Below are 21,797 nucleotides of genomic sequence, written 5' to 3'. Positions count from 1 at the left end.
TTAGTGTGTATGATTGCTATGATGTGACTTGTTTATTGTGTAAATAATTTTACTGATAGGAAGTGGGTTATAGACAAGTAGAGGTAGAGTATGATAGAAGTGGATAGGGGTCTAGTAATAGCGTTAGGGCATAATGTGAGCATGTGGTAGAGTGAGTCTACGCGTGCCATCGTTATTAAAGTGGCATAAAGTGGCATAAGTGGCATAAAGTGGCACAAGTGGCATAAAGTGGCATAAGTGGTTAAGCTGTAGGGGTACATAAGTGGTTAAGCTGTAGGGGTAATAAGTGGCTAAGCTATAGGGGTAATTAAGTGGTTAAGCAGTAACAGGTTAGACAGTGGGCTATGTGTCTTCGAATACGTATATATTGTATATAGTGGTTGTATGACAAGTTGCTTGATTAACTAGAACTCACTCAGCGTAGCTGACTTTTAGTATGCACTAAGATGATTTGACCAAAGAGTTAGCATGAGCATAGCACATGGCATGGATTGAACGGCTGACATCTGAAGATGGAAGAAAAGATTTTTTAAATATAATGCTTTGTGTTATGGTATCAAAGAAAAAGATTTAATGTTTGTAACGAATGATTTGGGTTAACGTTTCCGCGAAAGTTTTAATAAACTCTGATTTGTAGAACTGTGTTTATGAGTAAATCCGACGTAAAAGTGAGGCACCGGGAACGGGGCCTTACATTGTAAGGCCCCGTTACCGGTGCCCTACATTGGACATTGGATTTACTCATCGACATAGCTCTAATCATCAGAGTTAATAAAAATATACGCGGAATATAAAAACATTTCATAACAAACCATAACTTGTCTTAAAACAACATCTCGTCTTTCAAAATAAAAAAAACATTAAAATTAAACGTCCTGAGTCTTCCGATGCCAGCCTCTTATTCAATGCCACGTGTTCCCCTCAAGCGAGCTACCTCATCCTACTCACCTGCGTGCATACTATAAGTCAGCTACGCTGAGTGAGTTCTAGTTAATCAGGCAACATACAATACATTCACATACTTACTTATATACGTATCCAAAGATACATATTATATACTTAATCTATTCATCGTTCTTCCATACACATGCTTTCATTCTTCGTACTTTCTTTCTTTAACATACACAATACACACGTAACTAAACTTACATTATAAAGAGCATTTCGCCCTACATACATCGGAAATTTTTAGGGTCCGGTACCCTTCATCCTCGGATATTATTAGGGTCCGACCACCCTCCATCATCGGATATTATTAGGGTCCGATCACCCTCCATCCTCGGATATTATTAGTGTTCGGTCACCCTTCGTCCTCGGATATTATTAGGGTCCGGTCACCCTCCGTCCTCGGATATTATTAGGGTCCGGTCACCCTCCGTCCTCGGATATTATTAGGGTCCGGTCACCCTCCGTCCTCAGATATTATTAGGGTCCGGTCACCCTCCGTCCTCGGATATTATTAGGGTCCGGTCACCCTCCTTCCTCGGATATTATTAGGGTCCAGTCTCCCTTTGTTTCGAACTACTATAACATACCTGTCCTTTACGTACTTTACTTGACAATACGTGCAATCTCCGAAGAGCGTTCACGTACCAGCAACATATCATACTTACATCATACTTAATCATTCATACATCGTCTATACATCATATATATTCATACATACAACATTCATACATCATATATATTAATCATATCATTAACTACCACCTGACGGTCCATGCAATATCCGAAGATCATTCATGCATCGTCAATCAATCATCATACATAATTCATACAGGGCAAACACTTACCACTTAAGGTAAGTGTATTAACTATCTCATCGAGTATGCACACAGCCCCGAAAACATAACAAGGAAGTGGGGCTAGAAACTCACCTGTATCCTGTTGCGTTCACCGTTAATCGTAATTCCTTTCTTTAACTGTGCTCTGCTGACTGTATAAGAGTTACAAGTATCAATACTCGTTTGATCTAGTCTAGTGGCGTAGCATTAGCTCACTTTTACTTAGCACTTTTACGGTTTTCCTTTATTTTAACATTCTAGCGTTTCATCTCATAGGTTCTTACATTACATACATTCACGCGTATCCACATATAGGTATGCATATACAGGTTACCATGTATCTGGGTCACAATATCAGCGAACTTGGTTATAAGGCAAACTTATACATTTTAGCGAACTTAAAGTCAGGAGAACTTAGATACGGCGAAGTTTACAATTTGATAACTTGGCGTGCTGCGAACTTAGCTATGTAAGCGAACTTACCAAAGAGAGAACTTAGCAGCGAACTTGTACAGCGAAGTTAACCGTAGGCGAACTTGCATGTAGCGAAGTTATCTACGGGCGAACTTAACTTGGCGAAGTTGCCCAGCAGCTGCCACTGTTCGATCTTAACCCCTAAAATCATCTCCGTTTCATCGTGGAATTCTTGTATATGATATTAACCAAACCCGCGATCATTCGCAAGGTCATTTTTGGGTAAGACTCAGCCCGGATAAGCATAAAGTTTGGACCTTTATGCTAAAACGTTCAAAACTAGATTTAGGACTTTCTTTATCGAGCCGTTCATACCCGCAGGTTCGTTAAGTTCATTTTTAACATCTAGTTTGCAACTTTATCACATAATAAGGTCCGATTTACTATCCTACTAAGTTTCATGCAAACCGACTTCGTTTAGTCGTTCTTTTCACAAACCGAACACTACTCGTTTTACCCGAAATGAACCAACTAACCCGTTTACTATCAAGTTCATTACTTTATCAATAATCATGATCCAATCTATCATCCTACCAATTTTCATGTAAATCCGTTCATGAAAAGTAAGCCTTTTTAGCAAAAACGTACCTTTGAGGTTTTTGTTTGAAATCACTCGAGAGGCTCAAAACCATATCAAACGAACTCAGATTTGAGTGATTCAAGCGGCCACGGAACCGTCTCGTCCCAATATACAAACCCATCAGCTCACCTTCACCGTAAACCGCTGCTACAGTTGCCGGAACAGCTGAACAGTTTCCGGAATCTTTACTTTTGAGCTGCTATGGTTTTGCTGATAAAAATCGGACTTCCCGACTCTGATCGAAGATCTAATCGGTGGAAATCTTTATTTATATACCATGAACACTCAGTTCAAATTTGAGACCGATCCAATGGCTAGATCTCCGGGAATCTTTGTGTCTTTGTGGGTGATTTTCTCAAAAAGGAATTGGGTTAAGTGTGTGTTTTGATGGTGTAGGCTATGGTGTGGAGATGTATGAAAATGGAAAGGATTTGGGTAGTATTTATATTCCCTTAAGCCCATGGACATTAAGCCCATCTTTCCTTTTTGGTCCATAATTAATTACATCTAATTAGCCTACTTATCTTTTCATCTTTATTATTTTACTATTTTCCTATTAACTCAAGTAAACTTTTCCATCTTAAATAAATAATAAATTAATCATTTATTCTTAAAAATTTCGGGATGTTACAAGTCTACCCACCTTATAAGAGGTTTCGTCCTCGAAACCTACTTAGTCCTTGTAAAAAGGAATACTTCCTGTATTCACTTCCTTTCTTTAACTTCCTGGCTTACCGGTTTATCTTTTGTCTTACAATCAACGAGTGATGTTAATTAGTTTCTAGGTAGCTTGTCCATGAAGTTCTTGGTGATACTCTTCCTTATCCAGACTTTGCAAGTGCATATCACTTCCACAAGCATACTCTTCTTTCTTGTCCTTTAAATAGAAACATTGCACTTACTTTCATTACACTTAGCACTGAATGATCATTCCGTCCAATTACAACCTTTAGCAAATATACTGCTTGCAATACGTTCAAAACATATTAATTCCAAAAAGGAAACCTTTTCAGTTTCTCCTTAATGTTACTTCTTAAAAATCCATTTGTCTATTCCTTGAGAGAGAACACTTCTTGCAATTCTTGAGCGCATCCATTGCATAACTTGTCGGAGAACTCCTTAAGTCACCACTTATATTTTCTTTCATTCTCCGCTCTGCATCAACATGTAAGGTTCATTAGTTATAGCTACCCAAGGTAGCTTGATCATGAAGTCCATGATGATACATCTCCCTCTTTCTTGACTAATCAAGCCTCACGTTGTCCTATGAATCCATTGATGTTTGCCGTTGCATATCAGGCTGGCTGATCTATCGTAACCAATTACCTTAACCTACTTCCTTTCCGGTATGTCTTGACCTTTCTTTATAATACCATTCTATCCTTTCCGTTCCAGAGGACTTTCCTCCCATGAACACATGATTATAAATTACTCACTAATCATTTGTGTCAAGACTCGATAAATCTAAACCATATCTACGCTTTCCTTGCATGTCTTTCCACCTTTTGTCATTGGTTTCTAGCATTCTCTTGCAGTGTGACTTTCGGCTCCACATTCATAACACCTGTGGTTGTTCTTATCCGTGTTGGCAAAGTATCATGTCTATCCACAACTGTCACATACCATGGACTCAACTTCATTTGACTTCTACTAAAGCTTTTCACTTCTATTAGTATATACCTTAATTATAACCGACATCTAGACTTATTACCTTCATCTTGGATTTGGCCTCGAAAATATCCATGACGTGGAATCCTCAGGCGACCAAATCTGATCTTCACATCATAAGTATTATCTTTCAACTCTCGGTGTAACTAGATAATTCATTTATTTTTTTATCTTTCTCTCATCCTTTATAATTTTTTTAGCTGTACCTTGTGGATCTTGCTAATGCAATCCGGAGTACTAACTAATTTATACTACTTAAATGTCGTGATATCTTCTTCACATTCTGGCCGTCAGCAACCATATTAGCCTCACCAGGATAATACTTGATTCCACAATCATAATCCTTTATCAGCCTCACTCGTCTTCTTGCCTCGTATTCCATTCCTTGAAAACTTAGCATACAATTACTCTTTCTTCAGCGTTTCCAACACTTCCCTCAAGTGTTCAACATGGTCGGACTTATCCCTTGAATAATCAAAATTATCGTCTATGAAGGCAACGACATATTTGTCCTAATATCGGATGACATGCCCTATTCATCATAGCCATAAATGCTGCTTGAGCATTCGTCTATCCAAACGGTATCACAAGAAACTCGTAGTATTCATATTGCGTCTGAAATGTTGTCTTAGGGATGTCTGCCTCTTTCACCTTCAACTGATGATAGCCTGCTCTAAGGTCTATTTGCGAGGACCAACTCGCACCTTGCATCTGATCAAAAAAATTATCCATTTGTGGCAATATCTATTCTTCATAGTAAGCTTGTTCAACTCGTAGAAATATATACACATTCTCATACTTCCAACTTTTTCCTTCATGAACATCGCCGGTACACCACGTAGGGAAATACTCGGCATAGAACACCTTCGTCGAGGAGTTCTTGTAGTCGGGACATTAACTCTTTCATCTTGGAGGCACCAGGCGGTAAGGTGCTTTCGCGATGAGCTGTGCTCCTGGTATTAACTCTATCTAAAATCCTACCTTCGTTCCAGTGCTAACCCCAGAAGGTCCTACGGGAACACTACTTGTTGGTCACATACTACAGGAACATCTGTCATTTCTTTCGTGTCGGTCGTAGCTTTGACAACATACGCCAGGTAGGCACTGCACCCTTGCCTTAACAAACCTTCAGCTTCTATCATCGGAATGACGTTAGGCTTTGAACTTTCCTTATTACCATAAACTGTCACTATACCGCCATACAATGACATAAACCTTATCAACTTACTCTTACATGCTATACGATCTTTAACTCAGACGTCAAATCCATTCCCAAACGACATCGAACTCTCTTAAGGTCAATCATAAAGAGTAGAAAGGAACTCACGTCCCTCTAGTTCTACCTTACAATTCTTAACCATTCTCATACTTTGACGAAAGTATCGCTAGTGGTCTCTTCCATAAAGTATCAGGTACACAACTACCTTCTTCTTAACGTCGTCTTTCATATTTGCTAAACTATGTAGTCTCATACTTTCATTCCTTTTCAATTAGGATGCCTCGACTTTCACCTGTCCTTCTCGATCATCTCCACTTTCTCGTCATTCGCTTCGTTACTCACGATCCCAGCAAGTTCCTTTCTGGAGTTAACTATTGCAGATATACTACCTGTCTTGACTCATTCTAGTTGGCTTATCTCTGTTTCTTTCATGCTACTTCCATTTGGACTTCACAATTCGAGCTACCTTTGATGCTTCGGCGAACATTGTTGGCATCGTAGTGCGAAACATTTGAGCAACTCCCTTGGTTTACATGATTACCAGCTCCAGGCGTGATCCTTCTTCTTTACTTCCTAAAGTCGAAGTCCTATTGCTTTCGTATATTACTTTGTCACACCTTCTTCAACAAGTGTCTAGTTGGCACGTGTCTTACCACAGCGTCTAGTACGACCTCTTCGCGCTCGTCCCTTTTGTAGCAATCATCTATCTTATCTCTAAGAAACACAAATGTTATCACTCTAGGAATTATTTAGCACATGATTCGTAAGGTAAGTAGTTAATGACAGTGGCCAAGTGTAATTAACTCTTTACATTACTCCTCAGGTTCTACAAATTTCCCTTTGTGATTTCACTTGTGCTAGTTTCTACTTCTCACACAATCATAACATACATATAACCTACATCCTTATCCCTAGCATTTAAGCTAGCATACACACGTTCTTTCTTTAGCAGTTAAGCTAACATTCAAATATTCTTTCTATAGCAATTGAGCTAACTTCCTTACACATTCTTACATTATACATGAAATTAATCATATACTTTACCTTTATCGAGCTTGCTTGAGTGACACATGGCTATCTTGAACTGGCATCTTCTTTCTTTTCTTACTTAAATCCCATTCTCTGTTCGAGTCTAAGCATGTAGGATGCTTAAATCTCTCGAACTTTGCTCTGATACCAACTTGTAAGGCCCCATTACCGGTGCCCTACATTGGACGTTGGATTTACACATCGACATAGTTCTAATCATCAGAGTTAAAAAAAATATTCGCGGAATATAAAAACATTTCATAACAAACCATAACTTGTCTTAAAACAACATCTCGTCTTTCAAAATAAACAAAACATTAAACTTAAACGTCCTGAGTCTTCCGATGCCAGCCTCTTATTCAATGCCACGTGTTCCCATCAAGCGAGCTGCCTCATCCTACTCACCTGCGTGCATACTAAAAGTCAGCTACGCTAAGTGAGTTCTAGTTAATCAGGCAACATACAATACATTCACATACTTGTATACGTATCCGAAGATAAATATTATATGCTTAACCTATTCAACGTTCTTCCACACACATGCTTTCATTCTTTCATACTTTCTTTCTTTAACATACACAATACACACGTAACTAAACTTACATTATAAAGAGCATTTCGCCCTACATACCTCGGATATTGTTAGGGTACGGTACCCTTCATCCTCTGATATTATTAGGGTCCAGTCACCCTCCGTCATCGGATATTATTAGGGTCCGGTCACCCTCCGTCCTCGGATATTATTAGGGTCCGGTCACCCTCCGTCCTCGGATGTTATTAGGGTCCGGTCACCCTCCGTCCTCGGATGTTATTAGGGTCCGGTCACCCTCCGTCCTCGGATGTTATAAGGGTCCGGTCACCCTCCATCCTCGGATATTATTAGGGTTCGGTCTCCCTTTGTTTCGTACTACTATAACATACATGTCCTTTATGTACTTTCCTTTACAATACGTGCAATCTCCGAAGAGCATTCACGTACCAGCAACATATCATACTTACATCATACTTAATCATTCATACATCATCTATACACCATATATTCATACATACAACATTCATACATCATATATATTAATCATATCATTAACTACCACCTGCGGTCCATGCAGTATCCGAAGATCGTTCATGCACCGTCAATCAATCATCATACATAATTCATACAGGGCATACACTTACCACTTAAGGTAAGTGTATTAACTATCACATTGAGTATGCACACAGCCCCGAAAACATAACAAGGAAGTGGGGCTAGAAACTCACCTGTATCCTGTTGCGTTCACCGTTAATCGTAATTCCTCTCTTTAACTGTGCTCTGCTGACTGTATAAGAGTTACAAGTATCAATACTCGTTTGATCTAGTCTAGTGGCCTAGCATTAGCTCACTTTTACTGAGCACTTTTACGGTTTTCCTTTATTTTAACATTCTAGCGTTTCATCTAATAGGTTCTTACATTACATACATTCACGCGTATGCACATATAGGTATGCATATACAGGTTGCCATGTATCTGGGTCACAATATCAGCGAACTTGGTTATAAGGCGAACTTATACAATTTAGCGAACTTAAAGACCAGGCGAACTTAGATACGACGAAGTTTACAATTGGCGAACTTGGCGTGCTGCGAACTTAGCTATGTAAGCGAACTTACCAAATAGAGAACTTAGCAGCGAACTTGTACAATGAAGTTAACCACAGGCGAACTTGCATGTAGCGAAGTTATCTACGGGCGAACTTAACTTGGCGAAGTTGCCCAGCAGCTGCCACTGTTCGATCTTAACCCCCAAAATCATCTCCGTTTCATCGTGGAATTCTTGTATATGATATTAACCAAACTCGCGATCATTCCCAAGGTCATTTTCGGGTAAGACTCGGCCCGGATAAGCATAAAGTTTGGACCTTTATGCTAAAACGTTCAAAAATAGATTTAGGACTTTCTTTATCGAGCCGTTCATAACCGCAGATTCGTTAAGTTCATTTTTAACATCTAGTTTGCAACTTTATCACATAATAAGGTTCGATTTACTATCCTACTAAGTTTCATGCAAACCGACTTCGTTTACTCGTTCTTTTCACAAACCGAACACTACTCGTTTTACCCGAAACGAACCAACTAACCCGTTTATTATCAAGTTCATTACTTTATCAATAATCATTATCCGATATATCATCCTACCAATTTTTATGTAAATCCGTTCATGAAAAGTAAACCTTTTTAGCAAAAACGTACATTTGAGGTTTTTGTTTGAAATCACTCGAGGGCTCAAAACCATATCAAACGAACTCCGATTTGAGTGATTCAAGCGGCCACGAAACCGTCTCGTCCCGATCTACAAACCCATCATCTCACCTTCGCCGGAAACCGCCGCTACAGTCGCCGGAACAGCTGAACAGTTGCCAGAATCTTCACTTTTGAGCTTCTATGGTTTTGCTGATAAAAATCGGACTTCCCGAACTCTGATCGAAGATCTAGTCGGTGTAAATCTTCATTTATATACCATGAACAGTCAGTTAAAATTTGAGACTTATACAACGGCTAGATCTCCGGGAATCTTTGTGTCTTTTTGGGTGGTTTTCTCAAAAATGGGAATTGGGTTAAGTGTGTGTTTTGATGGTGTAGGCTATGGTGTGGAGATGTATGAAAATGGAAAGGATTTGGGTTTTAAGGGGTATTTATACTCCCTTTAGCCCATGGACCTTAAGCCCATCTTTTCTTTTTGGTCCATAATTAATTACATCTAATTAGCCTACTTATCCTTTCATCTTTATTATTTTACTATTTTCCTATTAACTCAAGTAAAATTTTCCATCTTAAATAAATAATAAAATAATCATTTATTCTTAAAAATTTCGGGATGTTACAGTTGAATTGTGTCTTCATCGAAAAGAATTGATTATATTTATTTTTAAGTGAACATGACAACAAATTGTCAGTTAGAATTCTATCCAAGAAGTCAACTTCAACTGGTTTTTTCGGTGCACTTATGTTATATAATCGTCATAAAATGAACTACTAATTGGTATATTTCAGTAATTATTTATTTTATTTATAATTATTCATTGTAATTAATCGTATTTTCTTTTTCTTTTAATAGGTTGTATCAAAGAAAGGTATTGTAATAACCATTTTTGTAATTTGTTATGGTTTTTAATTTGTAAAGTATTGATACTTTCTTGTATTTGTGTGTTACTTTTATGCACTATCGTCATAATACAATGTTAATGTTTGTTAAATTTGAATTGTTTATCTTAATCTTTCCATTTTATATACATTTTGATGTTAAAAATCTCGCATTAAAAGTTTTTAATCTCAAAATTCTTTCCAACCTTTTTTTAGAATTCCATTAAAGTACCAGTTAATTGTTACATGATTCTATTTGAATTCGAATTCGAATTTAAGATTATTTTATAATATGTTAACTATGTAAAAATTACTGCTTAAAATAAAACTCTCTGGTCCTTAAATTATTCATAATTATAGATTCATATAATAGTGCTAATATTAAAACCTTTTAGTTATGTCAAAAAGAATACTTAAAATAAAACTCTGGATTAAATTTTTTTCAATCTTAAAATACATTCTAGTTTAAGGTTAAAATTCCATTATAATATGGATCTCAGAATTTAACATATTTATTCGTTTCTTGTGCAACGCGACATCAAGTTAACATAGAAAGTTTCCATCATTGTATTAAACTTTTTGATAATTTGTATGTACAGAGAAATAACTTGAAATTTAGTATCTGTACCAAAGTTGGATTATGATGGTTATAATGTTTTGCATGGAAATGTCAAAGTCACTATTACTTTAAACACTCATGTCATTGGTTGTGGTTCTCTAAAAGGAAGTCTCTATAAGTTAAAACTAGATGATCAATTTTCAAAATCATTGTTATAATATAATGTGAATGAAAACACTAATGAACGAAAACAAGATTTGGAAACATCATTCATGTTGTGGAATCAACGTTTAGGCCGCATTTCATGAGATAGAATGTTAAGACTCCTAAAGGATGAAGTATTACCAAATCTTGATTTCTCTGATTTTGAAAAATGTGTTAAATGTATTAAAAGCAAAAGGACAAAAAAGAATAAGAAAGGTACCACCAGGAGTTTAGGACTTTTAGAACTCATACACACTGATATTTGTGGCCCTTTCTCTCCTGATATAACTGGCCATACGTCTTTCATAACTTTCATAGATGATTACTCTCGTTTCACGTACTTGTATTTAATTGACATGTTTGAAATTTTTAAGGCTGAGGTTGAAAATCAACTTAACCTTAAGATAAAGGTAGTCAGGTCAGATAGAGGAGGCGGGTATTATAATCAACATACTGACATTGGTCAAGCTCCCGATCCTTTCTTTGACTGTTGTAAAGAAAATGGGATCGTGAACCAATTTACAATGTCGGGTACTGCTCAGTAGAACGGTGTTTCTTAGAGAAGAAATAGAACCCTTGAGGATATGGTAAGAAGTATGTTAGCAAACTCAGATCTTCCTGATTATTTATGGACAGAGGCTTTAAAGACGGCAACTCATGTATTGAATAGGGTTCCTTCTAAGCATGTCCCTAAAACTCCTTACGAGATTTGGACATGAAGGAAACCAAGCTTAAACTATCTGAAAGTATGGTGTTGCCCCGCTGAAGCTAAGCTTTAAAATCCCTAGAAACTTGACATGAGGATCGTCAGTTGTTTATTTATTGGATATCCCGAACATTCAAAGGGATTTAGATTCTACTGCCCATCCCACGTTACTCGCATCGTAGAAGTGCAAGAGGAGGGGGGATGGGCTCTTCTGCGAATTTATCTCCTATTACACCTTTTGTACATGACATTTCACCCACTTAATACTCCACATATCCCTGTAAATGAAGGCATATCAACTCACATAAGAGCAAGTCCCTAAAACAAATACTGATATTGTTGAACCCGATAATCCGCTAAGGAGGTCATCACGGTCTAAACGGCCGACTAATTTTGTCGATTATGTAACCTACCTTAATAAGCTGACATGGATATAGGAAAATGTAATGATCCATCCTCCTATATAGAAGCCATTGGCAGTGACCATTCTTCTAAATGGGATAAAGTTATTATTAATGGGTTTGATTCCATGAAACATAATGACGTTTAGGAATTTGTTGAATTGCCCAATGGTGTAAACCTCGTAGGTTTTAAATGGGTTAACAAAACCAAATTATACCCAAATGGAAATGTCGCCGCTGTAAAGCAAGATTGGTTGCTAAAGGCTATACTCAAAAGGAGGGAATTGATTATCAAGAAACCTTATCACCTGTATCACGGAAGGATTCCTTAAGGACTGTTATGACATTAGTAGCTCATTTTGACTTAGAGCTACATCAAATGGATATCAAAACCGCTTTCCTGAATGAATTTTTACATGAGGATGTGTTCATGACTCAACCTGAAGGCTTTAAACTTGAAGATAAAGAACACTTATTCTGTAAGTTAAAGAAATCCATATATGGGTTAAAACAAGCATCACGTCAATGGTACTTAAAATTTGATGGGGAATGAAAAAACAAGGTTTCATAAAAAATCAAGTGGATCAATGCACATACCTCAAAATGAGTGGGAGAAACTTTTCTATACTTGTCCTTTATGTGGATGATATCCTTTTGGCAAGTAATAGTCTAGATTTGTCGCTTGAGTCAAAGCGATTACTTTCGCATAATTTTGACATGAAAGATCTTGGAGAAACTTCTTACGTAATAGGCATTAAAATACACCGAGATCGAGTCAATGGGATATTAGGACTTTCTTAAAGGCTTATATTGAACGTGTTCTTACACGATAGAACATGCAACATTGCTCTCCATCAATAGCTCCAGTAGTTAAAGGAGAAGTTTTTGGTTCTTTTCAATGTCCAAAAACAGAGGTTGAGAGGGAACAAATGAGGTTGATACCTTATGCATCAGTAGTGGGAAGCTTAATGCAACATTGCTCTCCATCGATATCAATATATCCTGGCCTAGATCATTGGAAAGCAGCAAAGAAAGTGGTGCGATATCTTCAAAGAACAAAAGACTATAAGTTAACATACAAAAGAACTGGTAACTTGGACGTAGTGGGCTATTCTGATTCCGACTTTGCAAAATGCAAATATGACAAGAATCAACTTCGGAGTACATTTTTTAATAGCAGGCGGACCAATTTCATGGAGGAGTCATGAGCAGCACTTGACAACAACCTCCACAATGATGGAAGAATACGTTGCAGTGTACAATGCAACTTGCCATGGGATGTTTCTAAGAAACCTCATTACTGGACTCAAACTTGTTAACTCCATATCACGATCGTTGAAGATTTACCGTGACAATTCAGTTGCTGTGAGTTTATCGAATAGTAACAGTTCGAGCGGAACTGGTTTGTACCTTGATACAAAGTATTTGTTCGTATGTGGACGAGTAAAGGAAAAAAAATCTTTGTATCGATTACATTAGCACAAAAGACATGCTTGCAGATCCGATGACTAACGGTCTACCACCGAAAACTTTCCAATAACTAGTGACAAGGATGGGTTTTAGTAAAGATCTTTTGTAATAGCATATCAAGTGTGCATTATTTACTAATGTAATTTCCTCGAATGTTTATTTTGTCTATAATAAAGTATGTGCGCACTTAATGATCTATAGACAAAATTGTACAACTTAAATATTGTTTAATAAGGTTCATCATTGTCATTTGGGTCTTACGTTTTATATTGAGGCTTTAGTATGACTGTTAGGGGTTTCGAATTAATAGAAATTCGAATGACTGTAGCTATCTACTTCAGTTTCAATGTGAAACTTGATGAGTGTTCTAATGTGGCCAGAACTAACACTCATCATGAATAATCACTCGACCAAATGAGAGAATGCTGGAAATAATACTACTTAAATGTGGTCTTCTATATCATTCATTTAACTAGCAAAATGACCATGAAAAGTCCCCATTAATTTGGTAGTTACATGATGGATGTAATTTGATAATGTGAAAGGACTCTTACCCTTTGATGTTTTGTATGTTTATAAATTAGGGATGTTCAAAAAGCTCACGGCTCGAAGCTCGCTCGAAAAAGGCTCGGAGAAAGCTCGCTCGAAATCGGCTCGATTGTAAACGAGCCGAGCCTAGCTCGACTCGATTTCTAAACGAGCCGAGCCTGAGCTAGCCCTGGTTCGACTCGAGCTCGCTCGATAGGCTCGCTCGATTGGCTCGAACTATTTTATTTTAATTTATTATATATATATATAATATACATGCATATAATTATCGAGCCCAATTATTTTAACACATGAGTTTTCCTTTAATCCAGCCCAATTTCCTTTCTCACTCCATAGTTCATATTCATAATTTCATATAATGAGTAACTGAGATATGGGACTTCATAGTTCACACACTCAATAATCAGTATACGTTCCATTTTCCACCCTAACCGCTCATATTCACCTCCGCCGCCAGCTGCCGCTCATATTAACATCCGCCATCGGCCGTCGCTCATAGATAATACTTCACTGCTTAATTTTGTATTTGGTTTGGTTTAGACTTGTTGAACATATTTTGTTTTCGATGGTGTTATTAAACGTATTTATTTAGTTAGTATGTGGTTGGTGTTGATCTTAACGTCATATTTATTTACTTTAGCTTGGTAGTTGCATATAATTTTTATTATTACAGGTAAACTCGAGCCAAATTGAGCCGAGCCGAGCCGGCTCGATTTAAAACCAAGCCGAGCTTGAGCTCAAATTTTTAGCTCGATTAAGAGCTCGGGCTCGGCTCGATATGAAACCTAGCCGAGCTTGAGCTCAAATTTTTAGCTCGATTAAGAGCTCGAGCTCGAGCCGAGCCAGCTCGATTGATTATCGAGCCGAGCTTGCCTTGGCTCGGGCTCGGCTCGTGAACATGCCTAGTATAAATAGAGATACAATAGAACACCATATCATCTATCTCATATGCACACTATCTCCATCAAAACTAAGGCATCTAAAGGGAAGTAAGAAAGATTAGTATAGTGACTTCATCATCTTCAAAGATAACCATCACTACAAGTAAGTATGGTTAATAATTTATTTTATCTAATGTTCATGATTAAGTTTACATGTTAGTGGTTCTTAATATTGACCATGTTCTAACGATATAATTAGTAGTAAGGACTTATTATATTAATATGTTTCATGATTAGTTATGAATATTAAATAAATACAACATAAACACACATCCAGGTTTAAAACATTAACCTTCTTTATTTCAAGTTTATAGTAAAACCTTCAGCATAAAGGACCATGTCTAGGCAATGGGCGTTTTGATGTACGCCAAACTAGTCGAGTTCCCGACCCTTGTCAAAGTCTTCAACTCGTAAGCAATCCAACACCTTGACTTATCCGTATGATAAAAGTAACCCATACACTTGCAATCCTTCGAGCATTTACTCTCGCATTCACTCTTTTTCACCGGTCCAGTCCCGACAGTATACTTAACCGTGAAATGGTCCAACCCTTCGAGCTGATAATACGTAAAACCACCCGCCTTACAACTTGGACGTTTTGTTTCACAGTCTTTGCTCCATGCAAACACCCCTTTTGGCATGGGGCACCCGACACACTGACTATCCTCACAAAGCCCAAACTTTCCACACCGATTTGGTAACTGGCACTCGTCTTCAATATCAAACACATCCCGGTCCCCACGACCATCAAACAAAGTGTACAACAGATTCCACGCCTGTCCCCGCACTCCTCTTCGGTAAGTGTAGACTCGTAGGTTCCCATCAATGCCCAGTCGTAGATACGATAACGAGCTATTATACAGAACTCGTCCCATGTATATCGAAGTTGTAAGATATGGCGGGAAAAGATTCACGACTTCACAATTCAATTGGTGAAAGTTGTTGTCTAGGTATTCAGCTTCCGCAACTCGAAACGTTGCATTTTGAATTGTCCCATTGCTTCTGCTTAATTCAGGGATCGTGAATGCCCAGTACCGCATGGTGTTCTTGTAATACAAACCCAATCTTTGAGGCTCAACTACTAAGCTATAAGCCCCGTTAACGTTGTTCTTGACCGAATCTCGGCTCACTAGCTTGTACGGACCACCTTTAACTCTAAGACTTTGGCCAACCAAGAGCGTGTCGGTCGGGTAATCAAAGCTTTGCCAGACAAAGTTACCCTTTGAGTCACGAAGCACCATGTTACCATTGGAGAGTATTTCGAAACCGACAACGCCTTTATTGGCTGTGTTGGTCTGCCACACGATCCGCCCATTGGCCTCCGCGAGTACTAGGTTACCATTGGAGCCTAATGAGAATGTGGCGTTTTCTCGGACGGGTTTGCCTCTATTGGCGTCCCAGACCCATGGCATGACGGTTTGGTCACGTCTAATGCCTGCGCGGAGTGCGAGTGTGTACGCGTTTGGGGTGGTGTTGTAGAAACATAACTGGAAAGGGAAGGTGAAGGGCGGAAGTGGACGGTAAGTTGGTGCATATTCAGAAACATAGGGCATGTAATCGGAATCAAAGAGTAAATCGCCTTCGTTGACATAAGTAAACGTTTCGTTCAGAGGAACTACGGCTTCGGAGACGATGAATGATCGGAAGATTAAGCAGAAGAAGATGAACGAAAGAGAAGAAGAATAATAATAAGTAGCCATTGCTAGTGGTGAGTGGTACGTTTTGGATAAAGGGGGTGCATGCCTATTTATACAACTAGATATATTCATTTAAGGAATCTAAAACCTTATTTATATTGGATAAGGGTTTATGTCTACCTGTAAAGCTTGTTTTTATCATAATATTTCATTGTAAAAGTGTCTCTAGATTCGTTTCTCTTTGTCTGCCAATAACGAAGAGCGTGTATGCCCATGTGAGTGGCGGCTCAAATATTTCAAATGTTTTTCAAATTGTAAATAGACAACTAGCAAGTTGTTAACAAGACTGTGTTTATACTTTATCCCGTTAATTCATGGTCATAACGTTCTTGCGATATAAAACTGGCCTGAAAATTCGAGAGTTTGAGAACGGACTACTGAGATTAAGGCATGGAGGAACTTGCAAGTACTGATGAAGATAATGCCGTTAGGCCACCCGTAATGGTCGGCAAATCTGGGAGAAACCCGGCGATTTGGGACGCGAACACCGCCCCTGGGCGAATTGTGGGGGGCGGGGCTTTTCTCGCCCTGCGATGTCTGTGTGTTTTGTGTGTTTATATTATTTTTATTATTATGTGTGTGATATATATATATATATATATGGGCTACAACACCATTACACCCTAAAAACAAAAACTCACTCTTTGTTGACTGTTGACTGAGCTTCACATGACGCAAAACGCCCCAATTTGTAGCCCCTCCATTACACATAGTCTTACAGATTTGAAAGGAAAATTAATATTATGGTATCGACATGGCTGCTGATGTCAACGGCTTGGATGAAAGTTAATGCTTGAAAAACGAAGTTAGACGGGCCATTGACGATGACGAGAACACAAGTTCCACTACTAGAAAAGTAGGCAATTGCGAGCGAAATTTGTAACCGAACAGTGGCAAAAATTTTCGACCGGAATTATAATGGTAGCAAAATTAACAATGGACGTTGCAAAACGGTCGCAAACGTTGCTACCATTTTCATTTCATGTTGCAAATCGGTCGGCGATTGCAAGACGATCTCAAAAATTGAGAGAGAAAAAAAAACGGTCACAATTCAGTTGCAAGCTTAAAAACCGTAAAGGGTGGTAGTAAACATTTAAAATACATGACAAAATATAATCAAAGCATTTTAATTTTAGTTTTTATACATTATAAAATAAGGGTAAAGTTAAAATACAAAGAACAATAAAAATAAAAAGGGTGAGAAAGAATTTAGTCCATTGATTTTAGATTTAAATGACTGAGATTAATTTAATAAATAAAAATTGATGGAAAGGACATGAAGGTAATAACCCACCTTTGTTGACTTTTTCTCTCCACATGCAAGGCACATGTCAATTTCCCCATCACTTTAAAATTTCCATAACTTTTTCATACAACATTATTTTTTTTTAAAAAAATCACCATAATAATAAGCGTTTTTTATCTTTAATATGAGTATCATATTGTTATATAAAAAATAAAATAAAAATTAATGGGTTTTTAATTGTGTTTTTTGTTGTTCATTGTGTAATATGTTGTTTCCATTGTGTTATATATATTCACCATTGTGTCTTACGTTTTAGGTCATTGTGTTATACGTATTCACCATTGTGTCTTACGTTTTAGGTCATTGTGTTATACATATTCACCATTGTGTTTTACGTTTCAAGTTATTGTGTTTTATGTATTAGATAATTTTTTGTTATTTTATCGTTATTTTTACATATTATTATTACACACGGTGTTATTAGTATTTAAAAAATATAATGATGAGTTGAAAGATACAATGACAAAAAAAAAGACACAATGATAAGCGAAAAGACACAATGACGAAAAAAACACAATGATAAGCGAAAAGACACAATGGTGTGAGAAAAGACACAATGACGAAAAAAGACACAATGATAAGCGAAAAGACACAATGGTGTGCGAAAAGACACAATGACGAAAAAAGACACAATGATAAGCGAAAAGATACAATGGTGTGCGAAAAGACACAATGATAAGCGCAAAGACACAATGGTGTGCGAAAAGACACAATGACGAAAAAAGACACAATGACAAGAGAAAAGACACAATGGTGTGAGAAAAGACACAATGACAAAAAAAGACACAATGATAAACGAAAAGACACAATTGTGTGCGAAAAAACACAATGACGAAAAAAGACACAATGATAAGCGAAAAGACACAATGGTGTGAGAAAAGATACAATGACGAAAAAAGACACAATGATAAGCGAAAAGATACAATGGTGTGCGAAAAGACACAATGATAAGCGCAAAGATACAATGATAAGCGAAAAGACACAATGGTGTGCGAAAAGACACAATGACGAAAAAAGACACAATGATAAGCGAAAAGACACAATAGTGTGCGAAAAGACACAATGATAAGCGAAAAAACACAATGGTGTGCGAAAAGACACAATGACGAAAAAAGACACAATGATGTGCGAAAAGACACAATGACGAAAAAAGACACAATGATAAGCGAAAAGACACAATGGTGTGCGAAAAGACACAATGACGTAATTTTTGTTTTAAATTTTATATAACAAAATCATACTCATATTAAAGATAAAAAACGCTTGTTATTATGATGAATTTTTTTTAAAAAAAAAATATCATACGAAAAAGTTATAGACGTTCTAAAATGATGGGGTATTAACATGTGGCTTGCATATGGAGAGAGAAAATGTGTACAATTACCTCTATACCCTTTTCCTTTTGGTCCACACTTGACACATGTCAATTATTTATGGATTTTCACACTTTTTATTTTTGTAACCCTTTATAAAATAACTTGACCCTATAAAATAAAGGACTAAAGAGTACCAGAAATGACAAAAAAAAAATAATAAACTCCATCCACAATTTCAAACAAACCCTAAACCATCATTTCTCGTCACTGTAGTCCACAAATGCAGATCTTTTCGTGGTGTTATTCAATCATAGCTCAAGGGTTTATTTGTATGACATCAAAGTTGATAAATCAAGTGATTTCTAAGGTTATTTAGCGAAACGATGTCTTCAAAGAACATGTTACTTCAAAGGATCGGTTCTCAATATTTATATAGGATTGAATCCATTTAATGAGCACATGTGGATTCTTACATTTATTGTTGTTTCAGTTCTTGATTAGCAATCATGGTTTGGTAATTGGTATCAAAGCCTCGGTAAACAATTTGATTATTTCATTATCATATTTCTAAACAATAATACCCAAATGTACAAAACAAAAATAATAAATTAGGAAAATATAATAAAAAAAATAATCTCATTCTATACTCCCCGCAAGTTGGAGCATGAAGGCTTGTCGAGAAGAAATCGCAATTGTCTAGCACCAAGAGCTTTCGTAAACAAGTCAGCAAGTTGTTCCTTAGTATCGATTAGTAAAGGCTCAAAATCCTTCGACTTCACACGTTCTCTAAAAATGTAGCAATTCATGTAGGTCCCAAAACGACCATGAATAGATTTTGCACTTGATACATATTTCGAGACGGGTGTGGTAAATCAAACAACCGAACATAAATAATAAACATAAAGATAAGATATGAACGATCTCGTTTTTGATTAAAAGATTGGATATATTAATAAAGAACTGACCCACCCAAGGTGAGCTCCCCTTGGGTGGATGATTTACACCTTTGAAACACACACTTAAAATTAAATACATAAGGCTCTATCTATAGCCAGACAACTAACATTCTAAAAGCTTTCACCCGTTGAAGCTAAACGTGCGTCCCAAAGCTCTAGTTTCGTGTCCGGTTTTGCTCGCTGACATTCATTATTAACTTGACCATAAATAAATAATGGGTTTCATAATTTGATATCGCATGTCACTAAAATTGGCCTTACAATTCATTTCTACATGGTTTGTGCATTCATGAAAAACTGGATTATTGCTATATGCTTAACAACTATATTATCACAAAATTATTGTGTCCGGCCAATCTGGGAGACATCCAAATGTTTAAAGAGCCATCGAACCCATAAAACTTCACTGACTTTATATGCTATAGCCTGATATTATGCTTCCACAGATGACTTGAATACAATCGATTGCCTTTTCGATTTCCAAGAAATAGGAGCCCCTTCTAGAAGTAAAGCATAATCAGTTCGTGATCGTCTTGTATCTTGACACCCAAATCAATCTGAATTTGTATACCCAATGATATTCACCCCACCATTATTTGGAAGTAAAAGATCTTGGCCAGGAGTAGACTTCAAGTAACTGAAAACTCTTATAATCGCTTCCATATGATTCTTTTGAGCATCAACAACGAACTGACTAAGAACGTTGACATAATAAGTAATGTCGGGTCTAGTGGCTTAAAAATAGAGATGTCGACCCACTAATCGTGTATATTTGTTGGCATAAACACAGATTTCTTCATCGTCCCTACAAAGTTTGGTGTTCTACTCCATGGGAAACGCACTTGGTTTTCAACTCAACATGTCACTATCTTCTAAAATGTCAATCACATATTTTCTTTGAATTAGGACAATACCCTCTTTTTTTCGTGCTACTTCAATTCCTAGAAAATATTTTAGAACACCTAGGTCTTGGATGTTGAATTTTCTGTAGGTCCTAGACAATATTAAACAACTATGTTCTTGGATCAATCTACTTGTAAGCTAGCGAAAATCACTCATAAGTAAACCGAGATCTCAGATCTTGTTAGGTTTGGATATGGTAAGGTAGAGATGGAGTAGAGAGAATTGGGAAGAAAGATAAGATAAGATTTGCAAGAGGTTAGTTTAGCATGTGTATGCTTCACCTTTTATAGGTGAAGCCATGCCTTGCTCCCATCTATTATTTTTGGCCCAATTGGCTCAACATACATCGTCTCGGGCCCAAACATACATAAACGAACTGAAAGCTAATAAAATACATCATGAACAGCTTAAATACTGCAAAAGACTAAACAACAAAATAAGGCCTAACATTCTCTGTGAAGAAAACACTTTGTTTGTTCAATTTTCTTAAGTCATTACCCACTATGACAACATCATCTACATATATAATAGCCACCACAAAATCACTTGTTTTAAATATAAAAATGAGTGATTAGGTTTAGATTGTTAAAAACCAAACTCGTGCAAAGCTGATGTAAACTTTTGATACCAATTCCTGAATGCCTGTATCAGCCCATAGAGGGATTTCTTAGCCTGCAAACCTTTGTTTCTTTCTCTTTGTCAAAACCTTGTTAGATTTTCGTATAGATTTTTTTGTTCAAGTCACCATGCAAAAATGCATTATTGGCATCCAACTAATGAATTATCTAGTTATTGTTATTGTAACTGCCAAGAGTGTACGAACAATGACAAAGTTTTTCCACCTGGGCAAATGTGTTATTAAGTCAACTCCTTCCATTTGAGTAAAGCCCTATGCCACCAATCTTGCTTTGTAC

General features: G+C 37.1%; 1 pseudogene; it reads right to left on the bottom strand.

Annotated features, from left to right (window-relative positions):
* Positions 1–14,999: 14,999 nt before the first annotated feature.
* Positions 15,000–16,647, bottom strand: LOC143634374 (epidermis-specific secreted glycoprotein EP1 pseudogene; annotated as a pseudogene).
* Between the last annotated feature and the right edge of the window lie 5,150 nt (positions 16,648–21,797).

Source organism: Bidens hawaiensis, unplaced genomic scaffold (genome assembly GCF_021521415.1).
Source record: "Bidens hawaiensis isolate Kalapana, Puna unplaced genomic scaffold, B.hawaiensis_p1.1 tig00007048_1, whole genome shotgun sequence".
Taxonomy (NCBI): domain Eukaryota; kingdom Viridiplantae; phylum Streptophyta; class Magnoliopsida; order Asterales; family Asteraceae; genus Bidens; species Bidens hawaiensis.
Note: the sequence above shows the minus strand (reverse complement) of the source record. Positions and strands in the feature narration are given on the sequence as shown.